Source organism: Suricata suricatta, chromosome 12 (assembly GCF_006229205.1).
Source record: "Suricata suricatta isolate VVHF042 chromosome 12, meerkat_22Aug2017_6uvM2_HiC, whole genome shotgun sequence".
Classification (NCBI taxonomy): Eukaryota; Metazoa; Chordata; class Mammalia; order Carnivora; family Herpestidae; genus Suricata; species Suricata suricatta.
In genome coordinates, this window is record NC_043711.1 from 93660807 (window position 1) to 93683212 (window position 22406).

Here is a 22406-nt window from a genome sequence, read left to right on the forward strand (position 1 = left end):
GGGACCAGAACAGAACAGCTAACATTAGAAAACGGCCACCACCGTTGCCACTGGAAATGTGGAACACTGGCACTTTATGCACCGCGAGGGGCCCGCGGGACTGTGCACACACCTTCCAACCCAGCCCCCTGAACCCTGGGTATTTACTCGGTGATAAAGCATTCGTCCGTTCCCGAGCAGGAGCAGCACCCTTCGTGACAGCAGATGACCAGGGGCAAGTCAGGTGTCTGTCAACGGAAGGGGTGGTTGGATACATTGCTTGATATCCCACAGACGCAGGAAGCGCCACATCCAATAATACAGATGCATCTCGGGGCACCTGGGCGGCTCAGTCGGTCAAGCGTCCGCCTCTTGATTTCAGCTCAGGTCATGATCTCGGGGTCGTGAGATCGAGCCCCGTGTCAGGCTCTGTGTTGAGCATGGAGCCTGCTTTGAATTCTCTCTCTCCCTCTGTCCCTCCCCAACTTGCTCTCTTTCTCTCTCCCTCTCAAACACACACACGCCCAGATGCATTTCAACCACCTAATCACATTAAGAAAATAAACCAGATAAGAAAGAAGAAAGCGGAATGCCGTATGATCTCATTCGTATGGAGAACGGATCTATGCTGTAGGGAAGGGAGGGGCGGTGATCGCGGGCGTGGGCGTGTTTCCCGGGCGGGCGCAGCCTCGGTTGGTGCTGGTGACGTCCCACTGAGCCGGGCATTGAGGGGCCGAGCGCTTCCCCACGTGCATGTCCAACACTAGCCACAGAACTTAAAGGCAAATCACCCTGTTTCATGTGGAAGGGGGTACCCCTAAAACACTGTCGGTGGGCGAGGAGGTAACAGACAAGATCTTCTTGATGATACTTTTTTGTTCTTTTTCTTCTCAGTGAGTGACTATGATTTTTAATAGTTACAACCAATAAAGCCAGTTTTTAAGAAATGGAAAAATCTGTGACCGTTTCTCCAGAGACAGAGGCCCTAGGCCCACCCTCTCCCTCAGGTGAGGACGCAGGGATCTTGGAGACCCCCGTGCACCGGCCCGGAGACCAGGTTCCTGGTCGTTGAAGCAGGTTAGGGGGATTTGCTGGAAGAGGGCTTTGGGCCTGGCCAAACGTGCGTGTGGGGCTGGTGTCTATTCAGGGCCGAAGAGGAGAGGAGACAGACAAGGGGGGGTGACCATCCGGGAGGAGTGGCCTGGGGCCGGGCAATGATGCCAGCAGAGGATGAGAGGGCTCCCCTGCCCCCAGAATCTTCCAGAAAGCACAGAGAGCTGCCTTCGGCCTGTGGGATGGATGGCGAGAGCAGGGAAGGAGCGGGAGCCCTCCATGGGGACATGGTCCTGGAGACTGGGCAGGTGGCTGTCACTGCCTGGAAGTGGGAAGCCCCCTGAAGGACCCGAGCAGCCAATCCCCGAATCCCGGTGGCACAGGACAGAGGGAAGCACATGCTGGGCCAGGAGGTGAGTACTCCTCAGGGAGGAGCTGAGAAGCCTCTCCTCGAAGGATCTGGGCACCAGAGGAGGTGACAGGAGGAAGGGAGGGTCCCAGGCAGCTTCAGGGTAAGGCCCTTTGAGTGGTCAGGGGCAAAGTGGACAGAGAAGACACCTCAGTTTTCCGGGGAGGAGGGGAGACTGGCTGCCCGGCTCAGAGTCCCGGGTAGCATGTAATATTCAGAGAGTAAAAGCAGTTAGGTGGCCGGTGTGCACTTTCACAGCGACTGTGTGTCCCTGGCCAGGTGTCAGGGCACAAGGACTGAGCTGGAGTCTGGAGGAAAGGCCAGGGTTGTCTAAGGACCGGGCAAGTGGAAGACCTGGGTTTCTCTCTCGGAAAACGGCCCGTTCAGACACTGGCATCCATCCCCGGAAAGCAGCGGTGCCCAGCCGGGGACGGGCTGCCCCTCAGGGAACACTTGGCAATGTCTTACAGATGGTTTTGGTTTTGCTACAGATTGGGGTGGGATGTGCTACCAGCATCTGGGGGACGCAGGCCAGGGATGCTGGGGAACGTTGCGGGCCGTCCCGGGTTAAAGGCCTATGGTCCGCAGGTGAGGAACGCAGAGCGACACAATTCCACCTGCCACGCACACCTGGCCCCTCCTTAGCAACAGAACCACTAGTGAGGGCTGCAAAGGCCCCTAGAGATCAAGTACCGTCCTGGAAACCAGGTCTACTAAGCCTCAGTGACCTTACTCTTCATGTTTGACATGTCTTTCCATCTGTAGGGAGCTCTATCCTGATAACCCCGCTCCGCTCTCTCCTGTTCCTCCTCCTTGGGGAGCTATGACATACGAGGGGTCAGCGAACATTCCCTGCAAAGGCCTAGACAGTAAATACCTTAGGCTTTGTGTCCTGCAACTCTTTAATAGCTGTAGAAAACAGTTACAGACAATACATAAGCAAGTGGGTGTGGCCAGTTCCAATAAAACTTTATTTACAAAAACAGATGGAGGGCCGGGGTTGGCCTAGGGGCTGTTGTTGGCTGACCTCTAGCAGATGTGACCAACTGGGCTCAGAGGGACCAACTGGGAATCACGACCCATTCATTCTTTTGCTCTTCCTTTGTGGAGTGGGCTGTGCTCAGGGAATGCCAGTTTAAAGGGGGCCTTGCTTTTGCCATGTAGGGAGGAGAGAAAGTGGGCTGTTTGACCCTGGAGTTTAGCATCTGGAAGCCCAAATGCTCTCAGAAATAAGCCGCGCCCTCCCACCCAGCCTTTATCAGAGGCATCGAAGTGCCATTTTGGCTTCCATTTGCCGACTCCTTAGTTGTGTTTCTCAGTTGGTTCAAAACTTCAGGAAAGAGGGTGAAATTTAATAAGCCTCCTTACAGGGGCCTGACACTTTCTCTTCATGGAAAACACTGGTGGGGATGGAGGGGTTTCCCTTTGAAGACACTGAAGTAAAAACAGTAAAACATCTGAGAGGAAAGTATTCAGGAAATCATAAGTCACTGCACCCACGCATGGTGAAAATCAGGGTGGCAGCCCCCGGAAACGGCTCGGTTTGGGGTGACACTGCCTTGAGCCCGTGTGTGTTCACATATCAACAACTCTTTGTGACGCCCTGATGGTGTGACAGAAGCCGTCCCAGGCAATGGCAGCACGGCAGCAAACGAGGCCACCAGGATCCCTGCCCTCACGGGGCCGACATTCTGGCAGAGGGACTGTGGTCACAGAGGTGATGCTGTTGGTAAAAACGAAGTGATGACGAAAATAAAGATGGTGTTCCAACACAGTGGCTAGAGACAGAGCCCTGGAGGCCCCACGGGGTTGGGTGGTCAGGGAAGGCTGCTGAGGATGAACCAGGCGGAATTGGAATACAAGGTCAACAGGGAATCACGAGTGCAAAGGTCCTGCGGCAGGAACAAGCTCGGGGGCATCTGAGGAACACAGGGAAGCCACTGAGGAAGGGAGAAGATGGCGTGACAGGGTAGAGGGACCAGATCATGAGAAGAAGCAACAGGAGGCAGGATGGGGGAACTTAAAACGGTCCACACGTCTCCGGAAATACCACACATCAGATTTTGCATGTTGTGTGCATTTTCCTGGACACATCCTGAAAGGAACCCCGGACCTCAAGTAATTTCAGAAGCATAAAACTTCCCTCCGTTTGCAGAAGGGTGAACAGAAGCCCCCGGAACCCTGGCCTATAATCCTATGGTTGGTCCCTGAAGATCTGGACCAAGGTTCCTCTGATGAAAGTGCAGCTCAGAATGCTAAAGAGCTTCGATCTTGGCCCTGCTAGTGGGATAATTCTTTCTTGGAGGTGGGAGGGGCGGCCCTGGGAAGCCCCTCCCCCATTGTCACCGAATGCCATGGGTGTCACCGTGCCTGAGGCTAATGCCCTCTTTCATATCCCTCTTCTCTCTTCAACCCCCAACTCTTAAAAAATCCAGAAAGAGTTTACTATTCAGGCTCCACAAGACCCTCGAAAACAGGGTTTCTTCAGTCAAAGGCTTTTAGTGCCAAATTAGATTTTGCTCTCATTTGATTAGATTTCCCCAAGGCGGTTTTTAAAATGGTTATTCCGGTACCGTTGAGGTGGGAGAAGCAAATTAGTGTGGGCCCTGGGGCTCCAGGGCTGGGAGATCCAGCCAGGAGAAGGAGCTGGAATTAAAATCAAGATTAAAAATACAGCCGATGTCCTGGCTGGAGCCCCGAGTCCTTTAGCTCTGGCGGCTGGGACAGTGCAAAAGGCAGAGCAACCTGGGGGCGGGGGTGGAACGACTTGGCAGGCAGAGGAAGAGGAATTAAATGCCAGGCCTGGAAAGGCCACTGATAATGTGCTAGCTGACGCCGCCCCGAGGCAGCAGGCTGGCATCCGATGAAAGGACTTGAAAGGATGCGGCGCTCACCGCCGCCCGTGGACCAGGCACAGGGTGGAAATTTACACCTAGAAGTGGAGGCTTGTTTTCGTGCTTGATCCTGACCATGGTCCTTCGCGTACCACTACTTCCTTACATCAGTCACAGGGGCTGTTCTTACCTCCCGCCGCCAGGGCGGCAGGCCTAATCTCAGCTGGACCAATCGGAGGACTCCATTCCCCTAGCTACTTGTCATTGGTTCAGGGATAGGCATGTGACCCAAGCTGGGCCAATGAGAGTGAGCCCTGGGACTTTTAGGCAGCTCCTAGAAAAGATGTTCTTCGAGATGGCTGATAGCCAATGGGGACATAAACCTGACGCTGCTGGCAGCCATCTTGCCACCAGGAGGAGAGAGTGTATTTGACCATGAAGTACATAGAACAGGGCAGCAGAGAAAGGGGCAGGGAGCGGGGGAGGGAAAGAGAGATGAATAGAAAAAGAGAGATACTAGTTTGATTTCTGGGACCACTCTTACCTGAAACCACCTCTAAACGGTAGCATTTTCCGTTTTATTAGTGGTTCCTCATGAGGGGGCATTGGGCACTGGGGACATTTTGGTTGTTGCAACTGACTGGGGAGGTACTACTAGTGAATAGAGACCAGAGACGCTGGTAAACATCCCTAATGCACAGCACAGCACCCCCGTCTCCCTGGACAAAGACTCCTTTGGCTCCAAATGTCTCAGTGCCAGGGGGTGAGAAAGCCTGAGTGACATAAACCAATAAACCCCACCTCTCCGCCACTGGTGGTGGTTCTGTTTGCTTCATTCGGTTTTTTAGTCGAGCTCTTGCACTTCCAATTAAAAGACTCAGGTGAAGGAGAGGAGATGCTTTGTGGAGAGCAAGGTCTGGCAGAGCATCTCTGGCTGCCGCCCTTTTTGTAAACGCTTCCATTGGAACAGAGCCACGCCCACTGGTTTGTATAGTCATTAAGGCCTGGCGGAGACTGCAACGGCAGAGTTGAGTCGCTGAGACAGAGACCGTGTGGCTGCAGGTCCAAAACATTTACTCTCCAGCCCTTTGCAAGAACTGATTTCCAACCTTTGGTGTTATGAGCAACACTCCTTGTGTGGGGGGAGGGATCCCTCAGGGATTTGAAACGGCTGTGTTTAATCTGGAGAAAGCGGTGCCAGGTATAAAGTGGGGCCAAGGCAGAGAGGGAGCCCCAGAGTGCAAAGGAACGGCCCCACAAGGGCACAGCAATGACGACAAGAACAGAGCAGCCATTGGGCATCTGGGTGGCTCAGTCGGTTCAGCCTCACACTTCAGCTCAGGGCATCATCTCACAGTTTGTGGGTTCGAGCCCCGCATCAGGCTCTGTGCTGCCAGCTTAGAGCCTGGAGCCTGCTTTCAATTTGGTGACTCCCTCTCTGCCCCTCCCCTGATGGTGATCGGTCTCTCAGTCTCTCTCAAAAACTAAATAAATGTTTAAAAAAGAAAAAAAGGACAGAGCAGCCAGTCACAGGTCGTCTCTGCCTTGTGTGATCCCAATATGCACACGTCAGTTTCCACCGCTTAGTCTCCCACAACACGGTTCCGATTTAGCTGCTGTGGCACATTAACTGTAACTGCACCAAGTACAAGCTTGGCTACTAGGTCTCCAGCCCACCAATCACTGTGTAAGGAAGACGCACCTCAGGACCAGCGGCCCGTCATGTCATTTCTTGTAAAGTCTATCAGTGACCAGTCCCCAAGCATCTGTCACTCAGGTCACACACAGACAATAAATGTTGATACATGTTGATACATCTATGAGACGTGTTACAAGTGCGGACTGTCGAAGGGGAGGAGGGGCCGACAGAGATGAGAGAGCAACCACGAAATGAAAAGCTAGCTGAGCTGGAAAGAGGAGAGGAGAAAAGGAGTCCGAGAAGAAACGAAGCCGACCGTGGGGATGTCAACATGCGTGGTGTGGGAAGTTCTCCACTTGCAGCCAGACAGCTCAGTCACCAATATCAATGAGGAAACGTGATCGCGATAGAAAGGATGAGGATGTTCCAGAGGAGGGGACGCTGGCAGAAACACTCCATGTTAGATAGGCCCGCGGATGGGGCGCCTGGGTGGCTCAGTTGGCTAAGTGTCCAACCTCAGCTCAGGTCATGATTTCACAGTTTGTGAGTTCAAGGCCCACATTGGGCTCTGTGCTGACAGCTCAGAGCCTGGAGGCTGCTTTGGATTCTGTGTTTCCCATCTCTCTTTGACCCTCTCCTGCTTGCACTCTGTCTCTCTGTCTCTCAAAAATAAATAAACATTTAAAAAATAAATTAGGGGCGCCTGGGTGGCTCAGTTGGCTAAGCGTCCAACCTCAGCTCAGGTCATGATTTCACAGTTTGTGAGTTCAAGGCCCGCATTGGGCTCTGTGCTGACAGCTCAGAGCCTGACATCTGCTTTGGGTTCTACGTCTCCCTCCCTCTCTGCCCTTCCCTTTCTTGTGCTCTGTCTCTCAAAAAATGATTGACATTTAAAAAAATTTTTTTTTAAAGATGGGCTTTTGGAGATATGTTCCAACATTGAAAGCTGTGTGTCCCTGGGCAACTAGTTTAACCTCCTGATCCCTCAGTTTCTCCACTTGTAAAATGGGGAAGATGGCAGCATCTCCCTCGTGGGCTGCCGTCCGCACACACATCTGTGCCCGCCCTGTGTTCTCGCGCTTCACTTTATTTACTATTTTTTTTTAATGTTTCTTTGTTTTTGAGAGAGAAACAGAGTGCAAGCAGGGGAAGGGCAGAGAGGGAGACACAGTATCTGAAGCAGGCTCCAGGCTCTGAGCTGTCAGCACAGAGCCCGACGTGGGGCTCGAACCCACGCACCAGGAGGTCATGACCTGAGCTGACGTCGGACGCTCAGCTGACTGACCACCCAGGCGTCCCACGCGCTTTGCTTTATTGAGCTTTACAGACACTACGTGTTTTACAAACCGAAGGCTTAAAGAGCCCGGCATCCAGCAAGTCTACCGGCCCCCTTTTTTCCCCAATGGCATTTCGCTCACTTTGTGTCTCTGTGCTGCGTTTTGGTCATTCTTGGAACATTTCAAACTTTTTCACTAGTATTATATTAGTCACGGTGATCTGTGGTCAGTGACTACGACTTACTGAAGGCTCCAGTGATGGTGAGCAATTTTTAGTAATGCTTAAAAAATTTTTTTAAAAATGTCTTTATTTTGAGAGACAGAGACAGAGAGCAAGCTGGGGAGGGGCAGAGAGAGATGGAGATACAGAATCCAAAGCAGCCTCCAGGCTCTGAGCTGTCAGCACAGAGCCTGATGCGGCCTTGAACCCACAAACTGTGAGATCATGACCTGAGCTGAAGTCGGACACAACCGACTGAACCCGCCAGGCGCCCCATAGCAATACTTTTAAATTAAGGTATGTGCACTTAAAAAAAAAAAAACAGTTTTTAAAAAAACTTTAGGAGACAGTGCGAGTGGGGGAGGGGCAGAGAGAGATGGAGAGAGAGAGAGAGAGAAAGAGAGAGAGAGACTCCCAAGCAGGCTCCACACCATTAGCACAGAGCCCGACGCGGGGCTCAAACTCACGGAACCGTGAGATGGTGACCTGAGCCGACACCTAACTGATGAGCCCCCCAGGCGCCCCTCTGCTGCTGTTTTAGAATACTACCACACACCTAGAGGAAACATAACTTTTACACACACCAGAACTTCATCTGGCTCGCTTTAGTGCTGCATTCGCTTTCCTGCGGCGGTGTGGAACTGAACACGCGGTATCTGGGGACATGACTATACTGCCCAGACCTGGCATGTGACATACACCTGCTAAGCGTTAGTTTCATTAAGACCAATGGGTCCCCCTCCCTGGCCACTTCCTGCTCCATTGATACCTACTTAATAGAGTCCTGGCGGAGACCCATGTCCAACTCCACCCCCCCCCCCACCAACGTTAAGGGGACAGTTAACCCCCGCATCCTTCTGAAACTCTCCCTCTGGTCCTGCCAGCCGGTGCAGGCAGCCATCAGCCGCTTGTGTCCGTCCCCTCCTGGCTGCCGTCTCCGTTTGTCTGAGTTACGTGCTGCTGGGGAACCATTCAGAGTCTGATGGGAGAAGCAGGCCCTTCTGTTATCTCTCCCGGCCCTGGATCTAACTGAAATTGCCTCGTAATAATCGCATTTGTGGTCTCTAAAAGCTGCGTGTTGCGGTGACTGGAGACTGAGCTTCGCTGGCGGTAAAGCTGGCCCAGGAGGGAGAGGGAGGCGGCGTTCTGGATGTGGGGGAGATGGAGGGTTTCGGAATTGTGGGGCTGGGGTGAGGGACCCTGTTGTCTTGAACCTCAGGGCAGCCACGAATCAGTCCTCTCGGGAACACAGGAGGTGACACAGGAGAACCGCCAAGAGTGTGTGTCTGTAGCCAGACTCTCCTGGTCTGTCCCCTCCCGACTGTGGCACGCCAGGCAAGTGACTTCACCCCTCCGGGCCTTGACAGGCAGCGATGACAGTGAGCCACTGCCTACTGTCACGCGGGGGGAAGGAACCAACAGGTGTAAGGAACGTGGAAAAGTGCCTGGCAAGTGGGAGCCGATGGGACATAGAGTACCGGCCGTCGGCGTGGAGCTTTCTCCCGCCCATCGTGGGCCATCTGGATGGAACCGTCAGCACGGCTGTTTTAAGGACACTGGCGTCTCTCAACACACATTTGTCCCACACCATCTCTACCCACAGCCCACATTAGCGATCATGGATATATAACCAGGAGTCGAAATATTCCAGAGTTGACTGGCTGAATCAGGCTACATTTTGTGATTTATATTCAAATATACATATTTCGATAACTATGTATTCATTTTGAGTTGGCAGTTTCCTCCATATTTTGGAGCAAATATACCCACACAAGCATGACACGACACACACTCACACCCCTTTCCTTCAGGGGACGACTGGAAAGTCACAGCCACTGCATCACGGGTTTTTCCCAAATACAAAGGTCCCAGCTGTCAATCAAGGTGCCCTTTCTCCCCTTGGGGGTGGGTGTATGGCTGAGCTTGGCCAATCAGACTCTACTCTGGGACTTTGCATCTTGAGCTAGGAGATTCAAAGGCAGAGAAAGGGTTGGAGGTTTGTGAGACCCCCTGAGGAGGCAGTTGCTTGAATGCTGCAACCTGACTGCCCAGATCCAGCGTTTAGGAACACAAATAAAAGAGGCAAAAGACCCTCAGGGTGGTAAGGTCGCAAAAGTGATAGAAATGAGTCTTGCTTCTTTATCTTCATTTCCTTGCTCACAATGGAAACGGCCTCCCCTGATCTTGCTGAGTCCTCTTTTTGCCTTCCCATAACCCAGTCACCCCCAAACGGCCAGGAAGACCCTTCTGAACCCAACACTGTTCTTGCCGCCCCCCTGCTACCTCTGCCCACGTCTTCCACCACGCGTCCCTTTCCTCACTCTGTTCTAGCCACTCTAAGGCCTCTTATTCCCTAAAATGCATCAAACACACGGCATCTCAGGGCATTGGCACCTGCTCTTATCTCTACCTCAGCCACGGGCCTGCTCCCCCCTCACGTGGACTGTCTCCTTCTCACTGGGAGGTCTCAGATTGGATGGCACCTCCTCTGACCAGCTGTCCCAGATCGCCCTGCCTCACGGTCCCCAGCCTTCTGTGCCGGGCTGTTTATCCCCTCTGTGGCCCTCTGTACTCTCTGAAATCACCAGCAGGTGTGTTTGCTTTCTTGTTTATCATCATCTTCCCATGCACAGGCCTTTTCTGGGAGCCGCGGTGCCTGCCCAGTACCTGGCCTGGAGCAGACACACAGTCACAGCTGCTGACAAAGGTGACAAGTCATGGGTTCTGGGTGAGATGCACAGGCCACGCAGTACAGACCTGCCCCTGACCAGTGTCTTAAGCCTCCCTCTCTCATTGGGCTGGAGATGTAGCAAGTAAATATTTCAGGAAGAGGGATTTCTATCACAGCAACTGCGGGCCAAAGTTCTGGGTGCCGGACAGGGGGTCAGTGGAGGTGGGGGAGAGTCAACCCAGAACTCTTAGCACGGACCAGGCCAGCTGGGAAGAGTGTCCCCAAGAACACTGGGCAACAGCTGGAGACATCTTTGGTTGTCTCAGCTATGGGACAGGGTGCTGTTGGCATCTAGTGGTGGAGACCAGGGATGCATGCGCTAAGCCCCCTGCAGGGCACAGGGCAGCCCTCACCACAGAGGAGGCCCCGGGGCTCGGGCTGAGAAACCCTGAGTTGGGTGCGGGTCTTCAGTGATGCGGGGACGGACTGGGGGGTACAGCGTGGCTCTGAAGGGCCTGGTTTCCAGGGTCGGAGAGCTTGGGTTTGAGCCCTGTCTCCTGGGACAAGTGAGCGCCTCCCTCTAAGCCTCGGTAATTCCATCTCTAAAATGGGAATAGCAACAAATGAGATCATGTCTGGCAGAGAGTTCCCGAAATAGAACCCGCTTCCTTTTTTGGGGTTGAGTTGGGGATGAAAACACTGGTCTCCGGAGGAATGAAAATGGGCGCTAGAAACCAGATGTGACACCATCTTGGAAAAATAACAAGCCCCCTCCAAGATTCGGGGATGAGCTGGGGGAAGGATGTTTGTGCTGCACCGAGAAATCGGCCAGCACGACACACATCTTATTAGCGAAGGCGGCCGGAGTGCGGAGCCGAGCCAACGACAACAAACAACGTTTGCCAGAGCGACTCAGAGAGGCTGGTGAAAAATGAAGTAGAACCTTCTGGAAAGTCCATCTTTCCCAGAATAAAACCACCCCATTGCACACGCCCAGAGATTGGTCTCTGATTCTTGTGACACCTTCTAAATTCCAGATGTCTGTGTGCCTCTTTCATACGTTTTGCCATTTTTATGTATCGTGCGGATTATTACAAATGTCATTACCTTCCTTCAGGTCCGTTCGTTTGGTGCCAAACAGGCAGTTTGGGCTGAACTCTCAACTCGGTCCCCTGCACCTGCCTCTCTCCCAACATTCCATGAGCGCCAGATTCTGGGGCCACACACCTGCCAGGTCAGCGGCCCCTCTGTCCCCACTCACATCTACTGAGGGCATTTCACAGAGGCGTTCCCTTCAGAACGGCCTCAGGACTGAGCCCTTCCCGTATCTCCCTGTGACCGGCTTGGGGATCCCAGCCACCTCCTTCTCTCACCTGGAGAGGAAGACTGGAGCTTTCTCCCTGGCCTTCTGCCACCAGAGCCAGGGGGCGTCTGATAAATCACAAATCGGATAAAGTCACAGTTCTGCCTAAAACCCTTCAATGGCTCTGTATCACACGCACACTAAAATCCCGACTCCTTGGCATGGCCTGTGAGGTGCCACGGGATTCGTTTTCTGCCCCCTCTCTGATCTCTCGTCCCTCAGCCTGAAGCTCATTTCTGCCTCAGGACCTTCGCCCTTGCTGTTTCCTCTCAAGGACCCTCTTCCTCAGATGCCTGCCTGGATCGCTCCCTCATCTCTTCCGGGCACTCGCTCAAGTATCACCTTACTGGGTGACATCCCAAACCACGCGATTATAGTGGTCTCTCCCTACCCTGGTGCTCCCTCTTTTACTTACTTTGTTTCTTCTGTGGTATTCATCGCCACCTGACAAACATGCCCAACGAAAAACATCAGCTCCCTGAGGTCAGGGCTTCCTGCGTGCCTCGTTCCTGCCTGTGTCCCCACGTCTAGGACAGAGCTCAGGAAGCAGTGAGGCCTCAACAGACATTTGTGGCATGAATGAGCAAATGACGGACCCATCAAACACCCAGGTTATAGGAGGCTGGTGGGAGCCCCGCCCCTTGGGGGACCACGCCCCCTTCAGGATCACGCCCCCTGCGGGACCAAGTCTCTGCAGGACCAAGTCTCTGCAGGAGGGCACCCTTTCACTGCCCACTGGGGTGGGGGGAGGCAGGGATAAAGGCAACAATAAATGGACTGCTCAACAGCTAAAGTCAAAGGACAAATGGCCCTTGTGATCCCAGAGAACCTGCTCCTGAATAGGCTCTGACTCCCCTCTCCAGAGCACGTCCTGCCAGAATTCCGGGTGGGACAGAGATTCCACACTGAGCTCGGTCCCCACGCGCCATCCTCCCAAGGCTTATTGGCCCGTGGGCTGCGAGGGAAGGCCATTCCCAGAGCCTGAGGGCCCTGCCTTCCGCAGAGCGGCAGCGCAAGGACAAGAGAGGGGCCAGGCAGCATCTCTGTCACTCTTGCCACACGTGTGGGGTTCGAGGGGTGTTTTTATCTTGGGAGGTAGTTGGCAGCGAGGTCAAGTGTGATGGGCTCTGGAGCTGACAGCCTGGGTTTAAATCCAGCTCTTCCGACCTACAGCCCAGTCTTCCCAACCATAAAATGGGGCTAATGATAGGCCTACCTGACACAGTTGGGGAGAGTTCAATGAGGAAACACCGGGAAACTGCCCCCACAATGCTGGTCGCTGTTTGTATTATAACATTATTTATCAGGATGTTACATATGCATTCGCTCGTTCGTTCGTTCGTTCGTTCATTCATTCATTCATTCATTCATTCATTCATTCATTCATTCATTCATTCATTCATTCAGTAAACATTTAGAAGAGCTCTGCTTTTGTGCTAGGCTTGGTTCTAGGTACCAGGGAGACCAATGAACAAAACAGAGTCTCTGAACAAACAGCTAAAACCACACCGTTGCGGAGTTTAAGGTCCAGGATCGAGGACAGTATGAAGCGGGGAGGCAGGGCCCGCAGAGGCTGTCACTGATGCGGGAGAGAGGCTGGGCTGGTTCTAAGCAGGCGGGGGCAGAGGGCTCCGCTGGTTTCAGGCTATTTTTGGAGGTGGAACCACCAGGGGCTGCGGATGGGTTAGAGGTGGTGTGGGGGAGGGAGGAGAGGAGTCAAGGACAACTGTGAGGTCTCTGTCCTCACCAACAAGGACATCCGCCACCCTCTGGAAGGGGCGCCGCGGGAGGGATGGGCTCTGCGGTGCAGGTGACAAAGAGCTTGAGGTCTGACAGTTAACCTTGAGGTTCCCAGCAGTTGGTTAGTCGAGGTGGAGACAGAATGGCATCTGGAGATATGCATTCAGGTTCAAGGGCATGGTTGGGGCTGGGAGTTGAAATGTGGGAGTTGTCAGCGTGTTGGTGGCATTTAAGATCATGGAGATCATGGAATTGAGTGAGATCACCTGAGGAAGGGGTTCTTAATCTGCGGTTCCTGAACTTGGATGGAAAAAGCAGATCTTTATTTATTTTCATTATCGCCTAACTTCCATCTCTTTCCGTAAGAATGAAGGGGACAAAGCATAGCTGCAGGAGCACCTGTGTCTGTGACCCAGAAGTCACAGATATCTTCACGTCACATTCTCCTTAACAGACATCTCGAAATACCACTGAAGCCGGCGCTATTATGAAATCGTGCAAGTTACCAGACCTACAAGTTCCCTGCGGAACCACCACTGCGTCCTGTCATTGAACATGGGAAGAGGCATATGTAGCCCAGGTTCTACAGTATGTTGATATCACTGCCTACCTCTGTAGTCCTGTGTATTTTCTTCTTTGCATTTAATTTTGAACGTAGTCTGAAAAGGGTCCACACAGATGCCCAGGGGGGCACATGCCTCTCAAAGTTAGGGAATGGGTGGGGCCTGCAGGAGAAGAGGGCCCCGGGACCCGAATAAGGGGGTCGGGGCGGTAGGACCGCAGCCTCTCTGACTGAAGAGGAGCCGCAGGTGGGGTAGGAGGAGAACCCAGCGGGAGGCTAGATCTAGGAAGCACTTCCAGGAGTTTGGTAGATCGACTCAGCTCAAGCTGCCAGGGACCACGGTGTTTCTTTCCCTAAGACGAGTGAGAATCCTGACCACAATCCCCGCCGGGCATTCTAGTTTCCAAAGCCTCTGCCCGCCCAGCACTCTGAGCTACAGTACATCTAGGAATGTACTCGGCTCTGTGATTTCCCAATCACTAATTTATGCAGGAAGAGGACGCATTTTGTATGATTCCATGCCTGCAACCTTCCCTCTGCCCTTGGAGTACATCCCATCCCTTTCTTCCTCCTCCCTGGGGAGAGAGTGTACATAATTTACGACCTGGCACATAAACTCAAACAAGATTCCGTTGCTCCTATAGAGGAACGAAACAGACCAAGGATAAGAGAAGGAGAGGTGTGTGCAGAACGGAACTGTGAACTCCCACAGAATGTGCTGTGTCACTGCAGCGCCCATTCACTGCTTCTCCCCAGGAACAGTGTGACTAGCTGGGCACAAGGCTGCCAGAACGGTGGTGACAGTCTCAGCCTCCCTCCCAGCTGGACTGACCAGGACTGACTTTTGGTGGAGAAGTGGTGGGAGTTCCTACAGGAAGTGGGTGTATTTCCTACTTCCTGCTCGCTGGATGTGGTCGGCGTCAGCCATTTTGGACAAGGGCAGCCCCCCAGGTTGGTGGGGCAACATTCCAGAAGGAGCCTGGGCACCAACAGCAGGCACGCTGTATCATCCCTGGGTTGTTAATGCCCAGACTGTCAAAGGAGAGAAAAATAAGCACCTGCAGCCTCTAAACCACTGTTCTTTGGGGACCGAAGCACCCTGGGCTGTACCTGTAATTCTAACAAATACTGGGGGGAGGGGGAGCTGTGACCTAGACCCAGCTGGCTGCTACCATCTAGTAGAGGGGGGCAAACCTTTCCTGCAAAGGGTCAGACTGTAAGTGTTCTCACTTTGCAGCCACATGGTGTCTGTTGCAATTATTCAAATCTGCCACAATAGAGTGAAAGCAGCCTTACACAATGTGTAAATGAATAAGCTGTGTTCTAATAAAACTTTATTTATAAAAACAGATAACAAACTTCTGTGGGCTCTAGCCTACTGACCTCTAATGTCTAGGAATGTCGCTAATATTTGGCAAGATTATCTATCTACCCTACCTTTAATTTTTTTTTGAGAGAGCGAGCATGCACACATGCACATGGAAAAGGGTCAGAGGGGGAGGTGGGGGAGGTGGGGGGGGGGGAGAATCTGAAGCAGGCTCCATACTCAGGGCAAAGCCCAACTCAGGGCTTGATCCCATGACCCTGGGATCATGACCTGAGTCGAAATTAAGAATTGGATGCTCAACTGAATCACCCAGGTGCCCCTCTGCCCCTTTTTAAAATAAAGTGTGGAGCCTGAACTTTCTGGCGAAATTTCCAGATTAAAAAAAAACAAAACACCTTATAATTCAAACAATATATTTGGGGTTGAAGTGTGAACTTGGGCTGTTGGCTGCCATCTTGAAAGACCCACACGTGGTCCCAAGGGGTGCAGAATAGACGCTGAGCTGGTCCAGGCCAAGGTTCAATCCCACCCCTGCTGGCCCCGAGTTGTGAGACTTTCACCATCCATCACTTGGTTTTTAGGGGCCCCTGATCTGGGCAGAGGAAGACAATCCCTCTAACTTTCAGGGAGGAGGAGCAGAGCTGGGGTCTCCTGAGGAAAAAGTGATAAATGAGAAGGAAATGCTTTTGCAAACTCTAGAACGCTATAAATATTAGATGCAAAATGCCACAGGACTGAAGTCTTTGATTTTTTTGGCAGACAAATTGGCTGAGGAGGCGGGGCCGGGAAGACATGCATCACATAAACCCTGAGTCCCAGAGCTCTTAGGCTGGGGCTCTTCTGATGTTCTGTAACTGGATCTTTTTAACTTTGGGCTGCTTGCAAGGTTATAACATGAGTCTCTTTCTTCTGCTTTTGAAAAGGCACCAAACGCGAATTGCTGCACGAAGTGATAAATCAATGCTGCAAAAGTTCTGAAAGCCAGAGATGGGATCTCGTTGAACGGAGAATTGTGGGAAAGGAAGCAAGAGAGGTGGGGGCATAACTACTCACGAAGGAGGCCTCTTGTGCTGGAAATGGAGAGATGGGCAATGTGCCCTCCTCCCTTCTGCCCCTGGAGGGGAGAAGCGAGATTTGTGTTTCTGTAGAAGACACTTGTTTTATTTTTCTGCCCAGCACCCATTCTCCTGCCTTTCGGGAACTGTGCCTTCTAACGGAGCATATTGTAGCTCCCAGCTGCTGGGCGAGGACCGTGATCTGGGGTTGGCCAATCAGGGTGTGACCCACCTCCCCTGGCTGCTGTGATTGGGTAGAGAAGAGACACATGACTCTGACTGAGCCAATGAAAGCCTTCCCTCAGAGTTTTGCTGGAGCACTGGGAAGAGGCTCTCTCTTTCAGCCACACTCGTGGTGCTGGAGGGTTGGGGCCTGTGAGGGCCATCTTCAGGTCACAAAGGAGAACATTCCAAGGAATAAAGTCAACCCAAATGAAACAAGACCCAAGAGCCAGAAAGATGGGTTCTGAAGACAACATTTGAGTACTGTGACTCAGCTACATTTTCCTGAACTAATTGCACTCGTATTTCTTAATGCTGGAAAAGGGAGACAGTAATCCGAATTCCATTTTGTTCTCATTTTCTGCTTCAAGCCCAATGCTGAAGAGTTATCCATTCATTCAAATCTTTATTGGGTACCCAATACCTGCCTGGCACTGTTTTGGGGTATGAGGATATAGGAGTGGAGAAAATAGGCAAAACTAAATTCAAAACACCGGAGATAATTTCAAGGGGGGTGATAAATCCTACAAAGGACATAAAGCAAGGTATCATGGGAGAGCCTGACCGGGGCCAGGGAGGGCAGGGAAGCAGATGGGATGTTAGGGATGGAAAGTGATGACAAGAAACGAGTTGTGTGAGCAGTGGTCTAGGCAGAGGCAACTGCAAGTGTAAAGGTCCTGGGTCAGGTATGACCTCGGAATGTTCGAAGAACAGCAAAGAGGCCAGACAATCTGAGTGTTGTTCGAAAGGAAGAGAGGATGGAGATGTGGCCAGAGAGGGGGGCCGGCCGAGGCTGTGCGAGGAGCTGTGGGTTTATTCTAAGAGCGGGGGAGGGGCTGAGACAGAGGGAGACACAGAATCCGAAGCAGGCTCCAGGCTCTGAGCCATCAGCACAGAGCCCGACGTGGGGCTGGAACCCAGGAACCGTGAGATCATAACCTGAGCTGAAGTCAGACACTTAACTGACTGAGCCTCCCAGGCACCCAAGAATTCCATTTTTCAAAGCTTCCTTCCTCTTGGTGCTGGGCACAGAGGAGAAACAGCTAATCACCAGGGAGAAGCAGGGGCAAGGAAATAGCAGAGCGGAGGCTGAAGGCTGCTGCCCGCTGTGTCCCGTCAGTAGCTCCTGCCTGTTTTTGGTGAGGTCGCTGCTATCAAGGAAGGCGTTGTTGGAGAAGTGGAGGGGGGCTGCCTCGGCCTTGAATTAAATGCTGGCCTTGGCCACACATCCCTGGGAGGGTCATGCATCCCCGCAGAGGAAGCTGGGGCCCATCCATGATGATGAGGGGCGGGGCCGGCTCCCTGAGCACTAGGCACAGGCGGTATCATCTGCAGAGTCAACATCAGGAAAGGCTGTATTTGAAAACCTTTCTGTCCCTTTTAAAGCATGGTTTTGTCTAGAAGGATGGAACAGGTAGGGGGTTGGGAGGTGGGGGAGAAAATCCACAACAGACCTTCAGAGCAAGGCCTGGGGAATCTGTCATTCACGAGACATTTAATTATCACCTCAGAGGAAGCTGACACGAAGCTGATCCTTCAAAGAGCGGCTCTCTACGCCTTAGACGGATATCCGCTTCTAGGACAAATATTTTGTACCGCTCCCTCATTTTCCTGGCAGAAAACTACAGGGAACAAAAGCTACTTAATGCACATTATTTCCAAAAACATCAATATGAGGTTCTAGCTACAATCTATAAGCAGAATAAGAGGAAGGTAACTTATAACAAAGAAGAATTGCAGTATGAACTTTGGAGCACATCCGTCAAGGAGATGAGAGGGAACAGTCCAGGGCCTGGACCTAGACTCGGCGGAGCGTGAGCCCTTGGGCGAGCCTGTGGCACCTGTCATTCAAATGTTATGGTGGCCCTGCCAGGAGCTCCAAGATTTTCAGTAATCCAGAACAACTCCTGGGAAAGTTTGTATTCAAGTATGATCGTCCTTCCATTTACTTATCACGTAGCTTCCTGGAAAATTCAGTGTTTATGCATAAAATGGATCTAGGATCAAGGCTCAGATCACAATAATGTAAAAGAATCCACTCATACAATGATCTGCTGAAAGACTCGGAAGCCACATGGAACACAAGGCATTATGGGCGCCACGTGGGGCTCTCCTGCACACAACGGGCCACCGAAGGCCCCTGGTTCTGCCCCTAGGACGCCAGCAGTCTCCCCAACTTTCAGAACCACCAGCTTTGCTTTCATCGAGTTTAGCCCCTAGGGGGCAGTGAGCTCCCTTGGGAACCACCCGGTTAGAAGACAGTTGGCAAACGGGTGGCGTGTGGGCTGAACCCATCCCACAGGTGTGTTTGCTTTGGGTCTGCCCGGTATTTTTATTTATTTTGTTAACAGTAGAGCAAACAGTCCACAATTGAAGTCTGGACAATTTCAAGTTACAAATCTGGATATCACACTAATGATGAATCAGAAGATCTGGCACCTCTGGGCCCATCCATCATCCAATGGGCACAGGTGGCTGGGCTGTGGGGTGGTGCCCCCTTCCCCACCTGGCCCCTCTAGGCGCTAGAGTTTGGTTTCTCTGGGTAGAAAAGGGCCCACCCAGACCTGGCAGAGAGCAGATCCCTCTTGGGTCTTGGGCGGGCTAACGCGTAGGGGGGCCAGTCTCTCCTCCTTTGCTGAAAGCCCTTTCCCCTCATGCTCTGATCTCCCCCACAGCAGCACAGAAGTGTTCTGTGGAGGTGACCTGCTGGCTGAGGGCGGGATGTGCCAAGTGCTCAGAGAACGAGGACCTGTCCACAGGGGGAACCCCTAGGCCCCAGCTTGGAGCCGTCCTGTGTAGCTGAAACCCTGACCCACGACCCAGCCACAGGATGGCCCGGAGAGGCCTGGAGAGGCCGGGCAAAGGAACCAGGTCACTGTGCGTGGACCTGAGGGGCAAACTCACAGGAAGGAGGGGACGTATCCGCCTCAAAGGTGTGTGTGAGCGTTAAGATGAATCACAGAAAGCACCTGCCACAAGGTCTGGGGACAGTAAAGGCTTGATAAGAACAATTTGCATTTTTTTTAATTAAAAAAGTTTTTTGAGAGAGAGAGTGCACACGTATAAGCAGGGGAGTGGCAGAGAGAGAATCAGAGAGAATCCCAAGCAGGATCCCAACCACGCGCAGCCTGGAGCCAGACACGGGGCTCGATCTCGCGGTGGCGAGATCACAGCCCAAGCCGAAACTACGAGTCGGGTGCTCAACCGACTGAACCACCAGGTGCCCCAGCACAACCTGCATTTTTAAAATGATTGCTGTCATCCTTTTTTATATTCTGAAAGGTTTGTGCACCCCCCTCCAAAAAGACTTTGCTTGAATGACACGCTACCCCACGGCTGGCCTACAGAACCTTTTGCGAGGATGGAAAACGTTATATCTGCACCACCCAATCTGGCACCCACGTGCACCCACTGGGCCTTGAAACGTGCTCGGTGTGACTGAGAAACAGAATTTTTAATGTAATTTATTTTTAATTAACTTAAAATGAAATAGTCCCCAGTGGCCAGTGGCTACCATATTGGGCCCTGAAGCTCTAGGGTCGATCCTTCTAGAATGTTGAGGGGAGTTGCAGCTACGACCAAGGAGAGACTGCAGGAGGTCACACTTAGCCTGAACACCCTCTCAAACTCTCTGAGACTTGGTCAGTAGAGGCTTTAAATATCCACCAGCTTCATCATCCTGCCTCTCCCTTTCATTTGACATCCATGATTATTTAACACCTACCAGAGTCAAAGATGCCCTCAGTGAAAATAGAAGTTAGAGACTCCGGTGAGCAGAACCAAGGCAAGGTGCTGACGGGCTGGGCGGCCACAACGCTCCACACTTAGGACCACAGGGGACCACAAAGGGGGAGGCAGCAGGTTTCCCACTTCTTGCCAGGTTTCCTTGTTTGACTCAAGACTTCAGCTTTCATGGAGGTTAACGCTTCCCCATGGGGATTAAATAAGTGCGCAAGGGGGAACCCAGCTGATGTGGCTTGAATCGTGTCCCCCAAAACATACGTTCAAGTTCTAACTCCAGGTACGTGTGACCGTGACTTTGTTTGGATATAGGGGCTTTGTAGATGTAGCTGAGATGAGGTCATACCTGATTAGGGTGGGCCCACACCCAGAGACTGGTGTCCCGAGAAGAGGGAGTCTGGACGTGGACCCGCACAGGAGAAGGCCGTGTGAAGAGGGGGGCGCTCAGGGGCGTGGCCACGTGAACGCAGGCAGGGATTGGAGCAGTGCAGCCACAGGTCAAGGAGGACCAGAGCCTGCCAGGGGCCACCAGAAGCTGGACAAGGCAAGGAAGGATCTTCCCTGGGAGCCTTCAGCTGGAGTGTGGCTCTCCTGACCCATGATGTTGGGCGTCCGGCCTCCAGAACTGTGAGAGAATTTATGTCTGTTCTTTGAAGCCACCAGTCTGCAGGGCTTTGTTTTGGGGCCATTGGAAACCCAGCCACCAGCTCCCGGGCAGGGACAGAGAGAGGGCTCCAGTGTCGCTTGGGGACAAATGGAAATTCCACCCATCAGCCTCACACCCAGCTTTGGAAAATCCAGGAAGCAGGAGCATTTACTTCCTGTCTTTCCAGCGGCCCCCTCTTCTTTTCCAGCCCCAGGGAGCACCTCCCACCCCTAAAAGAGTGGGCCCTGGTCACATGACATTCAAGGACAGAGTCCTATCAAAGGCATTGCATTGGGAGACTGAGGTCCAGAGGGGGAAACTGAGGCCCACAGGGGGCCAGGTCTCAGTTCAAGATTATGAAGGAATTAGAGGCAGAGCGGAATTCTCTAGACTCCTGCATCAATGTTTTAACTGCTTTGACACTTAGAGATCTTGGAGAAAGGGAGTGACCATTGAATCGGAGCCTGAAGAGGAGCGTGGATGCCCCGGGCCCCGGGGGGCTGCCTGGGACTGTGAGCGCTCGCAAGGTGGGTCTGCCTTGTGGGGCGAGCGGAGGTGCTGGGCAGTCACACCCCCAGGCCGGAGCGGGGGGCAGCTGGGTGAGGGAAGAAGGGAGCAGTGTGTGCACGCGTGTGTGAGCCCACTTGAGGGGAGAGGAAGGGAGCGGGGGCAGGGGGGCAAAACCAGGAGCAAGGCCAAGGGCAGAGAAGGCGGCCATTGTGAAGGCAGGACAGCTGCACCACGGGCCCAGAGGAGGCGTCGTGGAAAGAATCCACATCCTTTCTTCTCTGTGTGTGCAGAAGGGCCAGGAAGAAAGCAGGGGGTGCTGAGGTGGCGGGGTGGGGGTGGGGGATGGGGAGGAGAGACAGGAGACTAGAGAGAGGAGCATAGAAAGATGGTGGCGGGGAGGGGGGCTGCTGGCTCTGGACAAAACTCGCAGACTCATCCATGATGGTCCTGCCATGAGTCCCTGGGCAGGCCCTCTTCCAAGCACCGGGACGCGGGAGAGGACCGCCCAGGCAGGCCCTGCTCCCAGGGAGCGGACGTTTCAGAAGGGAGGTAACCAGTGAGATCAATGGTGGACGGCACGTCAGTGCTAGAAAGGGCCAGAGAGATGGATAAAGCAGGAATCAGGGTCCCGAAGAGGGGACGGCAACATAATCCAGCTTGGGAGGCTGGACAACAAAATATACAGATATGTTAAGTGCTGACAAGAGCTCTGAAGGACGATAAAGCAGGGCGAGGGGGTGAAGAGGGGAAAGGAACCCTCGTTTGGATGGGCTCCTCCAAGAAGGCTTCCCGGAGGAGGTGATAAGTGAACAAAGATCTGGGAGAAGTGAGCGAACGGGCCATGCAGATGTGTGGGGGAGAAGTTTCCAGAGAAGGAAAGAGTATGCATAAAGTCCCTGAAGGGGGTGCTGGGTGGACTGTTCGAGAGTCGGGAAGGAGCGGAGTGATGCGGGGCAGAGGGCAGGAGGCGAGGGGAAGGAGGCAGGTCATCAGGACCCCAAGGTGACTGTGGGGGGAGCCGTGGGAGGGCTGCGGGCAGGGGAGAGATGGGATCCTCTGGCTGGAGCACCGCGGGTGAGGACAGAAGCGGAGCACGGGGAGGAGGGGTGGCAGCGGAGGGACTCTGGAGTACCCTGCAGACAGAGCTGGACACACATG

The 22406-nt window shown here is 53.0% G+C and overlaps 1 protein-coding gene across 1 annotated transcript in view; it reads right to left on the reverse strand.

Moving 5' to 3' along the window:
• The window catches only part of SULF2 (sulfatase 2), a 115818-nt gene that overhangs the window by 38645 nt on the left and 54767 nt on the right, over positions 1 to 22406 (reverse strand). The window lies entirely within an intron of this gene.